Consider the following 20,352-nt stretch of genomic DNA (forward strand, 5'->3'; position numbering starts at 1 on the left):
TGGATGACTTGTATCCCAAGTGACAAGTGACTAGGTGTTTTGTGGAGGGGAGAAAAAGTTCCATGGTCAGAAAGGCTACATATGAAAACTGTTTCCTGGAGGTTGCAAGATGTCTGAATAGGAACAGTTCCAGTCTACAGCTCCCAGCGTGAGTCACACAGAAGATGGATGATTCCTGCATTTCCAACTGAGGTTTGAAGACAGTAGTGGTTCTCCCAGCATGGAGTTTGAGATCTAAGAACCGATAGACTGCCTCCTCAAGTGGGTTCCTAACCCCCTAGTAGCCTAACTGGGAGACACCTCTCAGTAGGGGCCGACTGACACCTCATACAGCCAGGTGACAGTCTGAGACGAAGCTTCCAGAGGAAGGATCAGGCAGCAACATTTGTCGTTCTGCAATATTTGCTGTTCTGCAGCCTCCACTGGTGATACGCAGGCAAACAGAGTCTGGAGTGGACCTCCAGCAAACTCCAACAGACCTGTAGCTGAGGGTCCTGACTGTTAGAAGGAAAACTAACAAACAGAAAGGACATCCACACAAAAACCCCATGTGTACGTCACCATCATCAAAGATCAAAGGTAGATAAAACCACAAAGATGGGGAGAAAACAGACCAGAAAAGCTGAAAATTCTAAAAATCAGAACACCTCTTCTCCTCTAAAGGAACACAGCTCCTCGCCAGCAATGGAACAAGGCTGGATGGAGGATGACTTTGATGAGTAGAGAGAAGAAGGCTTCAGACAATCAGTAATAACAAACTTCTCCAAGCTAAAGGAAGATGTGTGAACCCATCGCAAAGAAGCTAAAAACCTTGAAAAAAGATTAGACGAATGACTAATGAGAAGAAACAGTGTAAAGAAGACCTTAAATGACCTGATGGAGCTGAAAACCATGGCACGAGAACTACATGACGCCTGTACAAGCTTCAGTAGCCAATTTGATCAAGTGGAAGAAAGGGTACCAGTGATTGAAGATCAAATTAAAGAAATGAAGTGAGAAGACAAGGTTAGAGAAAAAAGAGTAAAAAGAACAAAGCCTCCAAGAAACATGGGACTATGTGAAAAGATCAAATCTACATCTGACTGGTGTATCTGAAAGTGATGAGAGAATGGAATCAAGTTGTAAAACACTCTTCAGGATATTATCCAGGAGAACATCCCAACCTAGCAAGGCAGGCCAACATTCAAATTCAGGAAATACAGAGAATGCCACAAAGATATTCCTCGAGAAGAGCAATTCCAAACCACATAATTGTAAGATTCACCAAAGTAGAAATGAAGGAAAAAATGTTAAGGGCAGCCAGAGAGAAAGGTTGGGTTATCCACAAAGGGAAGCCCGTCAGACTAACAGCGGATCTCTTGGCAGAAACTCTACAAGCCAGAAGAGTGGGGGCCAATATTCAACATTCTTAAAGGAAAGAATTTTCAACCCAGAATTTCATATCCAGCCAAACTAAGCTTCATAAGTGAAGGGGAAATAAAATCCTTTACAGACACACAAATGCTGAGAGATTTTGTCACCACCAGGCCTGCCTTACAAGACCTCCTGAGGGAAGTATTAACATGGAAAGGAACAACCGGTACCAGCCACTGCAAAAACATGGCAAATTGTAAAGGCCATCAATGCTAGGAAGAAACTGCATCAACTAATGGGCAAAATAACCAGCTAACATCATAATGACAGGATCAAATTCACATATAACAATATTATCCTCAACTGTAAATGGGCTAAATGCTCCAATTAAAAGACACAGACTGGCAAATTGGATAGAGTCAAGACCCATCAGTGTGCTGTATTCAGGAGACCCATCTCATGTGCAGAACACACATAGGCTCAAAATAAGGGATGGAGAAAGATCTACCAAGCAAATGGAAAACAAAAAATCAGGGGTTGCAATCCTAGTTTCTGATAAAACAGACTTTAAACCAACAAAAACCAAAAGAGACAAAGAAGGCCATTACATAATGGTAAAGGGGTCAATTCAACAAGAAGAGCTAACTACCCAAATATACATGCACCCAATACAGGAGCACCCAGATTCATAAAGCAAGTCCTTAAAGACTTAAAAAGAGAATTAGACTCCCATACAATAATAATGGGGGACTTAAACACCCCACTGTCAACATTACACAGATCAATGAGACAGAAAGCTAACAAGGATATCCAGGAATTGAACTCAGCTCTGCACCAAGCAGACCTAATAGACATCTATAGAACTCTCCAACCCAAATCAACAGAATATACATTCTTCTCAGCACCACATCGCACTTATTCCAAAATTGAACACATAGTTGGAAGCACTCAGCAAATGTAAAACAATAGAAATTATAACAAAGTGTCTCGCAAACCACAGTGCAATCAAACTAGAACTCAGGACTAAGAAACTCACTCAAAACCACTCAACTACATGGAAAATGAACAACCTACTCCTGAATGACGACTGGGTACATAACGAAATGAAGGCAGAAAAAAAAAAATGTTCTTTGAAACCAAGGAAAACAAAGACACAACATACCAGAACCTCTGGAAAATATTTAAAGCAGTGTGAAGAGGGAAATTTATAGCACTAAATGCCCACAAGAGAAAGCAGGAAAGATCTAAAATTGACATCACATTTAAAAGAACTAGAAAAGTAGGAGCAAACACATTCAAAAGCTAGCAGAAGGCAAGAAATAACTAAGATCAGAGCAGAACTGAAGGAGATAGAGACACAAAGCACCCTTCAAAAAAAATCAATGAATCCAGGAGCTGGTTTTTTGAAAAGATCAGCAAAATTGATAGACTGCTAGCAAGACAAATAAAGAAGAAAAGAGAGAAGAATCAAATACAAACAATAAAATTCATAAAGGGGATATCACCACTGATGCCACAGAAATACAAACTACCATAAGAGAATACTATAAACACCTCTATGCAAATAAACTAGAAAATATAGAAAGAATGGACGAATTCCTGGACACATACATCCTCCCAAGAGTAAACCAGGAAGAAGTTGAATCCCTGAATAAACAAAGTGCAGGCTCTGAAATTGAGGCAATAATTAAAAGCCTGGCAACCAAAAAAAGTCCAGGACCAAACGGATTCACAGCTTAATTCTGCCATAGGTACAAGGAGGAGCTGGTACCATTCCTTCTGAAACTATTCCAATCAATAGAAAAAGAGGGAATCTTCCCTAACTCATTTTATGAGGCTAGCATCATTCTGATACCAAAGCCTGGCAGAGACACAACACAAAAGGAGAATTTTAGACCAATATCCCTGATGAACATCGATGCAAAAATCCTCAATAAAATACTGGCAAACTGAATCCAGCAGCACATCAAAAAGCTTATCCACCCCAATCCAGTTAGCTTCATCCCTGGGATGCAAGGCTGGTTCAACATATGCAAATCAATAAACGTAATCCATCATATAAACAGAACCAAAGACAAAAACCACATGATTATCTCAATAGATGCAGAAAAGGCCTTTGACAAAATTCAACAGCTCTTCATGTTAAAAATTCTCAATATACTAGGTATTGATGAGATGTATCTCAAAACAATAAGAGCTATTTATGACAAACCCACAACCAATATCATATTGAATGGGCAAAAACTGGAAGCATTCCCTTTGAAAACTGGCACAAGACAGGGATGCCCTCTCTCACCACTCCTACTCAACATAGTGTTTGAAAAAAAAAAAACATACTGTTGGAAGTTGTGGCCAGGGCAATCAGGCAGGAGAAAGAAATAAAGGGTATTCAATTAGGAAAAGAGAAAGTCAAATTATCCCTGTTTGCAGATTACATGATTGTATATTGAGAAAACCCCATCGTCTCAGCCCAAAATCTCCTTAAGCTGATAAGCAACTTCAGCAAAGTCTCAGGATAAAAAATCAATGTACAAAAATCACAAGCTTTCTTATACACCAATAACAGACAAACAGGGAGCCAAATAATGAGTGAACTCCCATTCACAATTGCTTTGAAGAGAATAAAATACCTAGGAATCCAACTTACAAGGGATGTGAAGGACCTCTTCAAGGAGAATTACAAACCACTGCTCAACGAAATAAAAGAGGGCACAAACAAATGGAAGAACATTCCATGCTCATGGATAGGAAGAATCAATATCGTGAAAATGGCCATACTGCCCAAGGTAATTTATAGATTCAATGGCATTCCCATCAAGCTACCAATGACTTTCTTCGCAGAATTGGAAAAAACTACTTTAAAGTTCACATGGAACCAAAAAAGAGTCCGCATTGCCAAGACCTGTTGTGGGGTGGGGGGAGTGGGGAGGGATAGCATTAGGAAATATGCCTAATGTACATCACGAGTTAATGGGTGCAGCACACCAACATGGCACATGTATACATATGTAAAAAACCTGCATGTTGTGCACATGTACCCTAGAACTTAAAGTATAATAATAAAAAAAACCTGTTTCCTATGTACTCATAATTACTATCAACATAAAAAGGAATCTTTGTAGTCTTGCATTAAAAATCCATTTGACTTTGTTAAGCTACCTAAACATTTGACAAAACAATTTTGTTTTTCAAAACACTGGATCACTTGTTGATTTCTCACAGGATGTTAATATTCAGTGGAACACAGTTTGAGGAATGTTGACTGAGAAGACAGTGATCAGGACTGTGAAACACCCCGAAACCAGAAAGCATGAAGGACACTTGAAGACACTGAAGATAGAATTCCCCTCAAATTTCCAGAGGCTCATCACATAAAAATAGACTTTGGAAGGAAAAAAAAAAAAAAAAGCCAACTCTTCCATAATTAAAACTGGCACCATGAATTAAAAGGGACCATCTACAGAACTTCTTAGGAAGGTTTAAAGTGGGAGCACTAACTCACTTATTAGAGGTAATCAAGCAGAAGCTAGATAGCTAAGTATCAGCAATGCTACAAAAGGGATTATCATCCTCGAAGAGAGGCTGGTTCAGAAAAAAGATTGGGTTTCTTCATGAGTTAACATTCTGTACCTCACTAACCAGCTCATGGACATCTTATGATTTAACAGGCACTTCAACTGGAAGTGTTCTGCGATGTAGAGTAATTCAGTAATGAGTTGAAATTCCATGAAAGTGTTTGCCCAGGGACACACAGAGTACACTCCTTGGTAAAGTAAATATCAAATACCACACTTAATTTCATAGCAGCCAACTATTGAACAGTAGGGGCCCAAGTACAGCAGTGAAACAATAGATTTACCAGTTTAGAATCATCAAGCTAAAGAATGAAGGAGGTGAAATCTAAACTCATTTACAGCTCAACAAGTAAAAGGACAGGAAGAGATTTGACTAAAGTTGACAAGTCATGCTGGTAGAGCTATAACTAAAGTCTCCTTCTCTCAGTCCATGACTCTTCATACCACTCCAATGGCTACCAAACCCCTGATGTACTATAATCAATAATAACCTGGAATCCCCTCAATAATAAACTTATCTTTAGATTTTAATATACACCTAATTAATGTTAAATAAATCTACATTTAGTCATTGAAGTTTTCTCTGAAGAGTCAAGTGCCCCATCAGCCAAGTTTTGAGTTGGTGTGTGACACCACCACACATCTTCTTTAATTCACCACTATGCCCATTAACTTGATGACTCATTTTCTATTTAACTTCCTTTTAGCTAGAAATCAAAACAGCCCATCAAAATGCTGTAGTTATCTCCTGAATGTCAAAGGAGTCTTTCTTAAACACGAGATCACATCTGCTTTTCAATTTGAAAACAATTCTGTGTGCTGTTTCTTATCCAATACTACAAACATTGTTCTGTCAAATATCTTACTAATGAGACTTTTCAGTTATCTTATTAATATGGCTTCTCTCTTCATAATTCATAGAAGACAGAATGCCTACAACCACTAATTCATTCCCTGTGTTCCTTTTCCTGGTGGAGAATGAAAACTGTTTCTCAAAAAAAGTTATGCTAAGATTGCTAATTGGGAGAGATTGTGCCCTTTCTGTCCACCTTGTGTTCATTATTTCAGTTACAGCAAGCAGTTTCCCAAGCACGTTCTTTCCCAGTACTTAGGTGGAAGAAAGGGAAGAAAACAAAGTCCTACTTACTGAGCATCTATTTGATAGGTTATTTACACAATTTATTTTCTTAATCCTCAGAACAACTTGGCAAGATATCTCAACCCTTTTTTTACAGATGAGAAAACAGACTTGGGAAAAGCAAGAAAGTGCTCCATGATTAGACAGCTAGAACACCTGGCAGAGACCGGACTGACCTCTTGGTCTGCCTGCCTGTAAAAGTCCTGTTTTCTGGTGCAAACCCTGTTTGAAGGGGCAAAGATCCATGCCAATGCAGAGGCCTGAGTAGACAAAAGCTGCCTTACAATGAACAGGACCCAGGTCCTAGAGTGTTTTTGCTTTAACCCACAAGCATCATCTTGCTTCTCATTTTAAAATTTTATGGTCAGAAATTCTCTTTGGAGGCTTTGGAATTCAAATTCAGCAACTTTAATCATGCTACTTACTGAAAATTTCTTCCTAATGGCATACATTATCCACCCATCACAACTCCCTTTGCACAAGCCAATCTTGTGTAGATTACTACATGTAGTAGAATCATTTGGATAAGAACTGTGAGCTGAGAATTGGCCATTGTTTTTCTTCCCCGGGGCAATTTTGTGATCTTTGGCATTGCTTAGAGGCCAAAGATCTGGGTGTGGTACTGGTAGAAAGCACCAAAGCTTTTAGTGGATACATGAGACTGGTATAATAAAATTGAAGAATTGAGAAATTTATATACATGGCAGCTTTTCTCACAGGACATTTGCTGAATTCTGAGGTTGCACAAGAGGCTGAAGAGGCAGGCCAAAAAATTCAGAAAAGGAGAACAAAATATCCTGTAGCCTTGCAGTGCTTATGAAACAAATACTCATCAGGGAGAGGAGGACTGAAAACAAAAAAAAAGCAAAGAGTTGAAAGCCTTAGAAAAGATCTACTATCACTTTTCACCTTAGGCCACCGATCAGTTCTAGGCAAAGAAAGAGGCTGAGTCCATATCTGACAACTGAAAAGAGGCCACTGCAGGGAGACAGAGAAGCCAGAAGAAAATTGGAGTTCAAATGGGGATACAACGACAAAATTGCAGATTAGAGGGGTCCAAACCACATGGATAGTTTCTCAGGCCTTTGAAAAAAATTGGAGATGTTTGAAAGTAGAAGGCTAAGGAGATAAGCAGATAACATTTGAATGGCACAACAATCTCTATTTCAGTGCTAAGGAGAAGAGACCAAAGAAGATTTAGGTTAAAAGCCTTGGAGGGCTACAACCTAGGAACATAGCAGAATGGGAAGTGAATTGAGTCTTATCAAAACTGAATCCAAGCCTCAACTTAGATCAGTCTCTGAATTGAGTTGATTGGTCTCTTACTTCACTTGCCCAGAAGAAGAAAGGGTGAAATATCCTGGTGGAAGATAACATCATTTGAATGCTCTTTTGTTCTTTTACAACATAAAACATACAGTCAAAATGTACTATGCAGTTATCCCTTGCTATCTGTGGGGGATTAGTTCTAGAACTTCCTGTAGATACCAAAATCCATACGTGCTCAAGTTCCCTATGTAAAATGGCATGGTATTTGCATATAACCTATGCACATCCTCCCGTATACTTTAAATCATCTCTAGATTATTTATTATACCTAATACAATGTAACTGGCATGGAAATAGTTGTTAAACTGTGTTCTTTAGGCAATAACAACAATAAAATCCATACATGTTTAGTATGCATGCAATTTTTTTCAAATATTTTTAATCCATGGTTGGTTGAATCTACAGATGCAGAAACCACAGATAAGGAGGCTAGCTGCTGTACACACACACACACACACACACACACACACACACACATATGTAAATTAAATAACAATTTAATTAAACCAATAAAAGGCAAGAAACAAGACAAAAAGGAACATGAGAAGGTGGGCAAGTAGAAAATAAATATTAAGGTGATATGAACAATTTTTTGATAAATTACTTTAAATGTAATTAAGCTAAGCACTCCAAGTAAAAGGCTAAGAATTTCAAACTGAGTAAAACAACAAAATCCAACTGTCAGCTGCTAAGAAGAGAAACATTTAAATATAAGGACACATAAAGTGTGAAAACAAAGGATGGATGAAGATGAACAATGCAAACACTAACTTCACCCCCACCACTTTCCAAAAAGAAGTGTAGCTTGACTGATTGTAGTCAACATACACTTTAGGGCAAAAAGCAATATCAAAATAAAGAGTGATCTTCAAAATGATAAAGGAGCTAATCAGACAAAAATATCACAATCGATCTTATGCAGTTAATATTATAAATGTGTATGTGTAAAAATTGAGAGATGCAAAAGGAGAAATATACACATTACACAGAAAGACTGAAAATAAATGGGATTTTATATTTATATTTATATAAATATTTACATTTATTATCAAAACTGAAACGAAGACATTGCAAAAAAAGGAAAATGATAGATCAATGTCTATCATTAAAAGTGACGCAAAATTTCAAAGAAAATACTAGTAAGTGAAATACAATGATATATAAAATAATGCATCATGATCAAACAGTTTATGGAATGCAAGGGTGGTTTATCATTCATAATTTAATTAATTCATGATATAAATTTAATTCATTGTAAGAACAGAAAAATGGAAAAAATATCACATGGTAATCTTGATAGGTATAGAAATAAGCATTTGATAAAATGCAGTTTATTCTTACATTTGCCAGCACACTAGGAAGAGAAAAGAACTTCCTTAAATCATATAAAAGAATTTACAAAGTAAACCTACAACAAATTCCATTATTAATGGTGAAATATCAAAAGCTTTCCACTGAAATAAGAAACAAAAGAAGGATAGCTGCTATTACTTCTTCTGTTCTACTGTAATTGAAGATGATATGAATTTGTATGCAGAAAATCTAAAAGAAATTGTAGACAAATGTCAGAATTAATAAGTCAGTACAAGAAGGCTTCTAGATACAAGGGCAATGTGCAAAACCAATCGTATCTCTACATAGCTATAACAAATTTTATTTTATCTTTTTTTTGCCCTAATCCTCCTATATTGAAGAACAAATTTTTTAAATGGCATGAAAAATCATATCTCAAGGCATAGATCAAGCAAAAATATGTAAGACCTCGAAAGTGAAAAGGCCAAAACATTATTGAGAGAAATTACAGAATAAAATAAAGAAGAATATACTAATTTATGAATTAGAACATTCAGTATTATAAAGATTTTTTAAAACGCCACAAGTTTACTTATACATTCAATATGAAGCCAAACTAAGTAGATTTTTTTCTCAGAAAATGATAAGTTGATTATAAAATTTATCTAGAAATTCGAAAGGCCATGAATACTCAAGATAATCTTGAAAATAACAAGGCTGGATGACTTATATTACCAGATATCAAACCTATCATAAATATATAGTAATTAAGATAGAAGTGACACTTATGAGAATGAAGGTTGGCCTAAACATATGTAAATCAATCATTGTTATTTACTGTATCAACACACTAAAAAGAACAATTATATAACTAGCCTAATAGACACAGAAAGAACAACTGAAAAATTCTGACATTCCTGTTAAAAAATTTTAGCAAACTAGGAGTAGAAAAAAACTTCTCAAAATTGATAAATTTCATCTAGGAAAAACCTACACCTATCATCATATCTAATGTTGAAAGACTGAACGCTTTCTCCCTAAGATCAGGAACAAGACAATGGTGTCTGCTTTCACCATGTCTATTCAACATTATATGTGAAGTCTACTCAGTGCAATAAAGAAAGAAAAAAGAGCATCCATATTGCACAGGAAGAATTAAAATGGTCTTTCTTCCTATAGGACATAATCATTTAAGCATATTATCTGATGAATCTACAAAAAAGCTACTAGGGGTTTCACTTCTGATATGAAAACATGAGGAACTCTGCAGACCTGCTCTTCAGTGAAACAGAAATTTATTATTATTATTTTTCCTTTCTGTGGAGAATGAGGTCTGGCTATGTTGCCCAGCCTGGTCCCAAACTCCTGGGCTCAAGCTATCTTCATACCTTTGCCTCCCTAAGTGCTGGGATTACAGGTATGAGCCACTATGCCTGGTCTAAAATTTATTTTTGAAACAACAAAATAAAGTTTCTGAAAATGCTCCTATGGGCATACATAAAGTTAAAAAAATTTATTCAAGAAAAAATGTATTGAAGAAAATCTAAAACTGAGTAAGAAAGCAAGAGGCTAGAATATTTAAATCGAGAACCATTCCCACCCATCCCCCAGCTCAGTGAAACAGAAACTCTATTCTAGATGTGTGCAACCAAGAGCACAGGGCTCTCTCTTCCCCCATCTCCCAGTTGAAGAGCTATCTTCCTGGGAAAGGCACCACATCAGCATTTCTCATCCAGGAATAAGCTACCTGTTGCTGAGCTAAATTCTAAGCAACTTTGGCTGAGAGTTTCTTCCTTTCTTGCTCCCAGCCCTCACTTATGGCATGGAGACTGTAACTTGGGCATAGCACTGCTGAGAGTACTGTGGCCTCAAGTTCTCTTGATCTGGCTAATGGAGCAGTGGTCCATGCTGAAAAATGCAAGCTGAGGAGACCTGGGGCCACTGCCATCACCCCTCTACCAAGCACTCAGCAACTAATATAGGGTCATTCCTCAGAGAAAAGTATGCCTTGTTCTCACCCCAAGAACTAGAACCATAGCTTAAGAGATTTTGCCCAAGAGAGAAGCAGACCATGGAAGAGACAGCATCAGATCATTCCCCAAAGTAACTGACTTCATTTGCAACAAAGTATGGAGAAGTTCAAGCCTAGGGGTGCTCTCAAAAACAATGGAGACTGTAGTGAAAGGCAATTAGGAGAAAACTGAAGGATACATTGGACATATAGGCTAAACTGTAGACCAGCTAGTTTGCTGGAGAGAAACTGGGAAAAAGAAAGCTAGAAGGAGCCCTTCTGCAGTCAGAACAAATACCAAACAAACCTTTAACCTCTGGAACTATTAAAAGCTTCAAATAATTTTTTAAATTTTATTTTTATAGATTTAAGTGTACAAGTGCAGTTGTGTTACATGGATATATTGCATAGTGGTGATGTCTGGGCTTTTACTATACCCACCATCTGAAACTGCAAATATTTTTTTTTTCAGAGACTGAGTCTCTTTCTGTTTACCCAGGCTGAAGTACAGTGGCACAGTTATGGCTCACTGCCTCTAATTCTTGAGCTCAAGTGATCCTGCTACCTCAGCCTCTTGAGTAGCTGGGACTACGGTTGCATGCTACCATGCCCAGCAAATTTTTTTATTGTTTTGTAGAGACAGGGTCTCACTATGTTGCCCAGGTTGGTCTTAAACTCCTAGCCTCAAGCGATCCTCCTGCCTTAACCTCCCAAAGTGTTGGGATTACAGGGGTGAGCCGCAGCATCCTGCCAATTTCAAAGTTTTTTGAAGTATATTTTCTTAATGTATTTAGCACTGAGGTCCAAGGAAAGGAACAACTGTTGGCCCCCAAAAGGGCTGTTACTGAGACCTATGTTAAAGGTTTTTTGTATCCCACCCCACCACAGGCCTTTATTTTTTATATTCAATATCTCCCCCCTTTAATTTTTAGCTTTATAGTTAAAACTTAGTTATAATAATGGCTCTAAGGAGAGTGATTTTAACATAGCCAATGACCAAGTTAATGCTAAGAAACTGTTCCTGCTTCAGTTCACAATGCCTCCACTTCTCCATATCACTCCTAATGAATATGTAGCTTGGATTGTGTACAATTTAAACCTGTTTCTTGTTCTAATGTAACAAAAATAAAATCCTTTTGGCAGCCAGACAAACATCTTCATTACCAACCACGAGTTTCCATCCCTTGCTTGACAATCATCCCACCCATCCCATAAGTTTAAATCTATAACTTGTCAATGAGCAATATTTTCCTAAGACAACATACACATCTAGAAATACTTGCTGCCTTTATGTAAGTTTAGTGAAATTTCTTAGTTCATACAAAATTCAGTGAGACCAGAAAACAAGATGAGTAGAACCGAACCTTTCAGGAACAGCTAATTAATAAAGAGAAAAGCACGTTGTTGGCCTCCTAGAAAGACTCCAGTTTTGTAATTCGGAGTCTCCAGAAGACTCTGCATTATAATTTCCAGAAGGTGGTTTCAGGAAAAGTGTTTTTTTTTTGTTTTTTTGTTTGTTTGTTTGTTTGTTTTTTGAGACGGAGTCTTGCTCTGTGCCCCAGGCTGGAGTGCAGTGGCGCAATCTCGGCTCACTGCAAGCTCCGCCTCCCGGGTTCACGCCATTCTCCTGCCTCAGCCTCCCGAGTAGCTGGGACTACAGGCGGCTGCCACCTCGCCCGGCTAGTTTTTTGTATTTTTAGTAGAGACGGGGGTTTCACCGTGTTAGCCAGGATGGTCTCGATCTCCTGACCTCGTGATCCGCCCGTCTCGGCCTCCCAAAGTGCTGGGATTACAGGCGTGAGCCACCGCGCCCGGCCCCAGGAAAAGTTTTAAATATTATGCAGAAAATGATTTTAGGAGTCACAGAATAGTATGTCTCAAAGGGATCTCAAGTGGTCCCCCAATTCTATTTAAACAGCTTCAAGAGGAAATCTGTTGGCTACAAGAGACAAGTCAGAGTCATAGATGTCTTCCAATTCCCCTTCTAGATGGATTCAGATTTGATTAATACATTCATTAAAAAGATACAAGGAGAGAGAAACTTGAGGTTATGGTTGCAGAGTTTTTGATCATGTGGACTCCCCCAAAGATAACACTCAGAATCAAGACAAAATATTTTTTTTGACAAAATATTTTTAAAAAAACAAATTTACTGGTGCATAACAGATGTACATGGCTTTGGGATACATGTGATAATTTAATATATTCATATAGTTTGTAAAGATTAAATCAGTGTACTTAGGATATCCATCACCTTAGATATGCATCTTTTCTTTGTGCTAGAACTGTTCAAATTTTTCACTCCTAGCTATTTTGAAATAAAAATACAATATTGTAAACTAAAGTCACCCCATTGATTGTACTAACACTAGGTCTTATTTTTACTATCTAACTGTATATTTATACCTAATCAACTTCTCTTCATCTCTCCCTTCCTCCTACCCTTCCCAGCCTCTAGTAACCACCAATCTACTCTCTAACTCCATGGGATCCACTATTTTAAGGCCCACACGTGAGTGAGAACATGTGATATTTGTCTTTCTGAGCTTGCGCTTGTTTAACTTAACAAAGACCTCCAGTTCCATCCATGTCGCTGCAAATGACAAGAATTCATTATTTCGGTTGGCATGGTGACTCACGACTGTAATCCCAGCACTTTGGGAGGGTAAGGTGGGAGGATTGTTTGAGCCCAGGAGTTCAAGACCAGGCTGGGCAACATAGTGAGACCCTGTCTCTACAAAAAATAAATATAAAAAATAAATTATCCCGTAGTCCCAGCTATTTAGGCGGCTGAGGCAGGAAGATTCCTTGAGCCCAGGAGATCAAGGCTGCAGGGAGCCATGATTATACTACTGCACTCCAGCTTGGGCAACAGAGCAAGACCCTGCCTTTAAAAAAATTAAAAAACAAACAACAACAAATAAAAACAGAAAAAAAGAGATTTTGTCATTTTCCATGGCTGAATAATATTCCATGATATACATATATCACATTTTCTTTATCCATTCATCTGTTAATGGGCACTTAGGTTGATTCCATATTTTGGCTATTGTAAATAGTGCTGTAACAAACGCAGGAGTACAGATACCTGTTGGATATATTGATTTATTTTATTTTAGATATATACCCAATAGTGCAATTGCTGGATCATATGGTAGCTCTGTTTTTAGCTTTCTGAATCATCTCCACACTGTTCTGCATAGTGCCCATACTGATTTACATTTCACTCAACAGTGTCCAAGGGCTCTCCTTTTACTGTATTGTCACCAGCACCTGTTATTGTCCAACCTTTGGGTAACAGCCATTTTAACTGAGTTGAGATGATATATAATTGTAGTTTTGATGTGCATTTCCCTGATTGTTAATGATTTTGAGCATTTTTTCAAAAGCCTCTTGACCATTTGTATGTCTTCTTCTGAGAAACGTCTATTCAGATCTTTTGTCCATTTTTAAATTGGATTATTTATTTTTTGCTATTGAGTTTTCTGAGATCCTTATATATTCTAGTTTTTAATCTCTTGTCAGATAGGTAGCTTGCAAATATTTTCTCCCGTTTTGTGGGTATCTCTTCAGTTTTTTGATTGTTTCCTTTGCAGCACAGAAGTTTTTTAGCTAGATAGAATCCCATTTGTTTATTTTTGCTTTTGTCGTCTGTGCTTTTGAGGTCTTACGAAAATAGTATTTGCCCAGACCAACTTCCTGGGGCATTTCCCCAATATTTTCTTCCAATAGTTTTATAGTTCAGGTCTTAGATTTTAGTATTTAATTTATTTTGACTTGATTATTGTGTATGATGAGAGATAGGGGTTGAGTTTCATTCTTCTGCATATAATTATCCAGTTTTCCCAGCATTATTTGTTGAAGCAACTGTCCTTTTATCACTGTATGTTCTTGGATCTTTCATTCAAGATAAATTGGCTGTAAATATGTGGATTTACATGTGGGTTTTATATTCTGTTCCACTGGTTTATGTGTCAGTTTTTATGCCAGTATGATGCTGTTTTGATTACTACAGCTTTGCAGTTGATTTTGAAATCAGGGAGTGTGATGTCTCCAGTTTTGTTATTTATTTTCAAATTGCTTTGGCTATTTGGGGTCTCTTGTCATCCTATGTACATTTAAGGATTTTTTTTTCCTATTTCTATGAAGAATGTCATTGGTATATTGGTAGAGATTACATTGAGTCTGTAAATTGCTTTGGGTAGTATTGTCATTTTAAAAATATTAATAAATAAACCCAAATGCAGCCATCCAATCTTCAATGGAACAAACAAAAACATAAAGTCGGGAAAAAGCACCCATTATGTTCTATTTTTTTTTTTTTTTTTTTTTTGAGATGGAGTCTTGCTCTGTCACCCGGGCTGGAGTGCAGTGGTGTGATCTCAGCTCACTGCAACCTCCACCTTCCAGGTTCAAGTAATTCTCTTGCCTCAGCCTCCCAAGTAGCTGGGACACACCACCACGCCCAGATAATTTTTGTATTTTTAGTAGAGACGAGGTTTCACCATGTTGGCCAGGCTGGTCTAGAACTCCTGACCTCAGATGATCTGCCCACCTTGGCCTCCCGAAGTGCTGGGATTACAGATGTGAGCAACTGCCCCCAGCCTATGTTGTAATTTTTTTTAAAGTTATGATGCACAATGTGGTCTATTTTCATAGATGTTCCAGTACACTTGAAGAGAATGTGTATTTTGCTGTTGCTGATTGGAGTGTTCTATAAATGCCAGTTAGGTAAAGTTGGTTGTTAGCGTGGGTCAAGTTTCTGCTTCCTTTACTTGTTTTCTGTCTACTTGTTCCATTATCTAATGAGGGCATTGTTGAAATCTCTAACTATATTATAGACCATCTCTTTCTCTTTTCACTTCTCAGTCTGTACTCCTAGTAATATTCTTTGCTCTCATGTCTACTTTTTCTGATATTAAAATAACTACTCCAACCTTCTTTTAATTCGTGTTAGTATGATGCATCTTTTCCTATCATTTTATCTTTAACCCACTTGTGGTTTTCTATTTAAAGTGCATTTCTCTCAAGGAGAAATTTGCTCTTTTTAAATCCCATCTGACCACCTCTGCCTTTAAATATGGGTGTTTAGATTATTTATATTTCATGAGATTATCTGTGTAGTTAAGTTTAAATCTACAACCTTGCTATTTGTTTTCTGTTTGTTTCTTCTATTCTTTGTTACCTTTTCCTCTTTTTCTGCCTTCCTATGGATTGAATATTTTTTCTTATTACATTTTTATATCCTTCGTTGCTTTATTAGCTATCATTTTCAAGTTCTATAGTGCACAATCCTTATCACAGTTTACCTACAGGTAATATTATCTCACTTTCTGTGTAATATAAAACTGTTCAATGGCATATTTCCACTTCTTTGTGCTTTCATTGACATACATTTTCCTTATACATATATTACAAGCTACACAATACATGGTTATTATTTTTGCTTTAAGTATTTACTTACCATTTAATGAGATTTTTTAAATGAGGAACTATTTTACATTTACCCACAGTTTCCATTTCCACTGCCCTTCCCTTCTTTGTATAGATCCAGATTTCTATCTGAAATCATTTTCCTTGTGCTGACACATTTCTTCCAGTACAGATCTGCTGGTGATGAATCTTTTTAAGTGTTTATGTGTTTGAAAAAAGTGTTTATTTTGCCTTTTTGGGAGAAATTTATTTTCTCTGGTTATAGAATCCTAGGCTGGCTTTTGTTTTTCTCTCAGTACTTTAAAGCTGTTGCTCCACTACCTTCTGACAAAAAGTCTAGTATCCTTCAAGGTTTTTCATCTGTACATAATGTCTTCTTTTACTCTATTTGCTTTTCAGATTTTCTTTTTATCATGGGTTCTAAGCAATTTTCTCCTTTCTCTTGGTGTAATTTTCTTCATGCTTCTTGTCCTTGGAGTTGTTGACTTTCTTGGTTGGGGAGATTGCAATTTTAATCAAAGTTAGAACTGTTTAATTTTTTTATTTCAATATCCTTTGGGGTACAAGTGTTTTTGGTTACATGGATGAATTACATAGTGGTGAATTCTGAGACTTTAGTGCACCCATCAACTGAGTAGTGTACATTGTACCCAATATGTACTGTTTTTTCCCATACCTCCCTCTCAACCTCACACTTCTGAGTCTCCAAAGTCCATTATATCACTCTGTCTGCTTTTGTGTAATCATAGCTTAGCTACCACTTATAAGTGACAACATATAGTATTTGGTTTTCTATTTCTTGGTTATTTCACTTAGAATAATGGCCTCCAGCTCCATCCACCCAAGTTACTGCAAGGACATTATTCCACTCCTTTGTATGGCCAAGTAGTATGTATCCCATTTTCTTTTTCCACTCATTGGTTGATGGGCACTTAGGTTGGTTCCATATCTTTGCAATTGTGAATTGGGCTGCAATAAACATATGTGTGCATGTGTCTTTTTTATATAATGACTTCTTTTTCTTTTAATAGATACCAAGTAGTGGGATTACTGGATCAAATGGTAGCTCTACTTTTAGTTCTTTAAGGAATCTCCATACTGTTTTCCACAGAGGTTGTGCTAATTTACATGCCCACTAGCAGTGCATAAATGTTTCCCTTTCACCATATCCATAACAACATCTATTGACTTTTTTTTTTTTTTTTTTTTTTGAGTCTTGCTCTGCTGCCAGGCTGGAGTGCAGTGGCGTGATCTCAGCTCACTACCATCTCTGCCTCCCAGATTCAAGCCATTCTCTTGTCTCAGCCTCCTGACTAGCTGGGATGACAGACATACACCACCACCCCCAGCTAAGTTTTTGTATTTTTAGTAGAGATGGGGTTTCACCATGTTGGCCAGGATGGTCTTGATCTCTTGACCTTGTGATTTACGTGCCTCGGCCTCCCAAAGTGCTGGGATTACAGGCATGAGCCACCACGCCCAGCCTGACTTTATTTTTATTTTTGTTTTTATTTTTATTTTATTTTATTTTATTTGAGATGGAGTCTCACTCTGTTGCCCAGGCTGGAGTGCAGTGGCATGATTTCGGGTCACTGCAGTCTCTGTCTCCGGGTTCAAGTGATTCTCCTGCCTCAACCTCCCGAGTAGCTGGGACTACAGGCACACCCCACCATGCCTGGCTAGTTTTTGTAGTTTTAGTAGAGACGGGGTTTCATCATATTAGCCAGGCTGCTCTGGAACTCCTGACCTCGTGATCTGCCCACCTCAGCCTCCCAAAGTTTGGGGATTACAGGCATGAACCACCATGCCTGGCTCTATTGACTTTTTAATAATGGCCATTCTTGCAGGAGGAACATAGTATCTCATTGTGGTTTTAATTTGCATTTCCCTGATGATTAGTGATGTTCAGCAGTTTTTCATATGTTTCTTAACCATTTATATATATTCTTTTGAGAAATGTCTATTAATGTCATTTGCCCAAAAAGTCAGAATTTTTAAACCAGTTTTTCTTCAAGTATATTTTCTGCCCCCTTCAAATAATCCCATTACAGTTACATTAGACTACATGAAGCTATACCACAGTGCACTGATTTCCGTTTCATTTTTCAGTCTTTTTTTTCTCTCCATGTCTTGTTTTTGCTAATTATTATTGCTATATCTTCAGGCTTATTAGCGTTGCTGTCCTTTTTGGTTTGTACTTTCTTGTTTCTTTGTATGCTTGGTGATTTTTGACTGGAAATTTTTTTCTGGAAATTTTTCTCAAATTTTTTGACTGGAAACTTTTGACTGGAATCATTGTGAATTCCACTCCGTTAGATATCAGATTTTTGTATTGCTATAAATATTTTTTGATTTTTGTTCTGAGATAATGTTCAGTTACTTAGAAATAGTTAAAATCTTTGAAGTTTGATTTTAACCTTTGTCAGGTGGGACTACAGCAGCCTTTAGTCTTGGGATAATTTTGCCATGCCACTGAGGTCATATTCTTCTGAGTACCCTACTCCATGTACCATGTGTTAAAAGTATTTCCACCAAGTAGAGTGGTGGAAACTCTGGTTGGTGAAAACACAAGTTATTCCAAACCCTGATGTTTTAGATTTACCCACTGTTTTCAGTGGTCTTTTCCTCATCCTTGAGTTGTGAGGTAAGCAGTACATACCTGAAAACTTGTGAAGCACCCTCTACAGATTTCTGCCTCTCTCTCTCTCTCTTTCTCTCTCTCTCTCTCTCTCTCCCCACAACTTTTTATTCTCCATGCAGCTCTATCTTCTCCTCTGCCTTATGAATCAATAACCTTGGCATCCCCAATTTCTCAACTTCTTCTCAACTGAAACAGTCCACCAGACACTATTTGGGTTCCCCTCCCTGCACTGTAGCCTAAAAATTTTCTCCAGTCAGTTAAGCATCAGCAATCACAGAGCTCACCTTGTTTGTTTTCTTTCTTTCAGGAATCAATATCCTGTGCTGCCTTTGTTTGATTTCTGTAAAACACTATATATTTGTTCATTTCTTTGTGGTTGTTTAAGATGAGAGAGTAAATCTGGTCCTTACTTTCTTTCTCTTCTTTCCATATTAATTGTTCCAACCCCAAATCCAAAAGAAACAAAATGAAATTGCACCATTTTCCCTCCAGTTTTCCCTATTTTAGAAAATAGCACCACCCAACCATACAAGCCAGGAACCTAGAAGTTATCCCTTTCTCCTCCACTTTTTCTAACCCCATAATCTAAGCAGTCACCAAATTTTCTGCATTCACATAGTCATTCTTTTCATCCTAGAAAATTGTGATTAATTTGTGACTGGTCTCTCTTCCTTCAATACTGCTCTACTCTAATCCATTATTTATATAAAAGCAGGTGTTATATGGCCTTAGTCCAAAATCAAAACACAATGAAAAAACTGCAAATATATCTTTAACTTTACTTAATGTGTTTATTGTAGTAGTATGGGTATAGTAATTTCAAAATAGTTTTGTATATTGTAGGATTAAACAAATGGGTAAATGTATCAATTAAAAGTACTTGCTGGACTGCAATTAGTAGTATCAGTGTAAACTCATTGCCATACATGCACATACACATACATATATACAATACATCTGTGTGTGTATATACGTGTGAGTGTGTGTGCATTTGCTATTTTCCCAGTTCTATCTACTGAAAAATCCTGGAAGCAATGAGATCCTAGCAGTAATGAGGACACCTAGCAGCCAGAAATTTGATTATAAATGTAATTTCCCACAAAAGGTACCACTTATGCTTGGAAAAATGACTAATTCCAAGGCTGGATTATCGAAAGTATAAAATAAGTCTGGAATATACTGTCATGCCATATAATAAGAAAGTACTCAGAAAATGAGAGCATATCAAAAGGAAACAGAAGCCAAATGGAATAGGCTTCCACTAGGGAATATGGGAAATTACTAGCAAAAATCTTAGTCAAAATAAATATAGTCTATTGAAATGAATGATATCAATGTCTGTAATCCATTGAATAAAGCAAGAATCCATTCATACTGACATTAGCTAATTAATTAAAGAGAAAAAAAGATTTTTTTCTTACAATAAAATGTAATTTAATAAGTGTAGAATAATAATAGATTTAGAAAATCACCATTTTGTCACTATAGTTGTTATTAGTCTCACAAAGATAATCTGTAGTTGCTAAGACTGTTGGGTACAAGCTGGAAAAGGCATAACATAGTGTCAGAACATCTCTCC

At 37.1% G+C, this 20,352-nt stretch overlaps 1 protein-coding gene across 1 annotated transcript in view; it reads right to left on the reverse strand.

Annotated features, from left to right (window-relative positions):
• The window catches only part of GABRA3 (gamma-aminobutyric acid type A receptor subunit alpha3), a 285,447-nt gene that overhangs the window by 143,858 nt on the left and 121,237 nt on the right, over positions 1 to 20,352 (reverse strand). The gene's annotated exons all lie outside the window — the stretch shown is intronic.

The sequence above is a fragment of the Macaca mulatta genome, chromosome X, assembly GCF_049350105.2.
Source record: "Macaca mulatta isolate MMU2019108-1 chromosome X, T2T-MMU8v2.0, whole genome shotgun sequence".
Lineage (NCBI taxonomy): Eukaryota > Metazoa > Chordata > Mammalia > Primates > Cercopithecidae > Macaca > Macaca mulatta.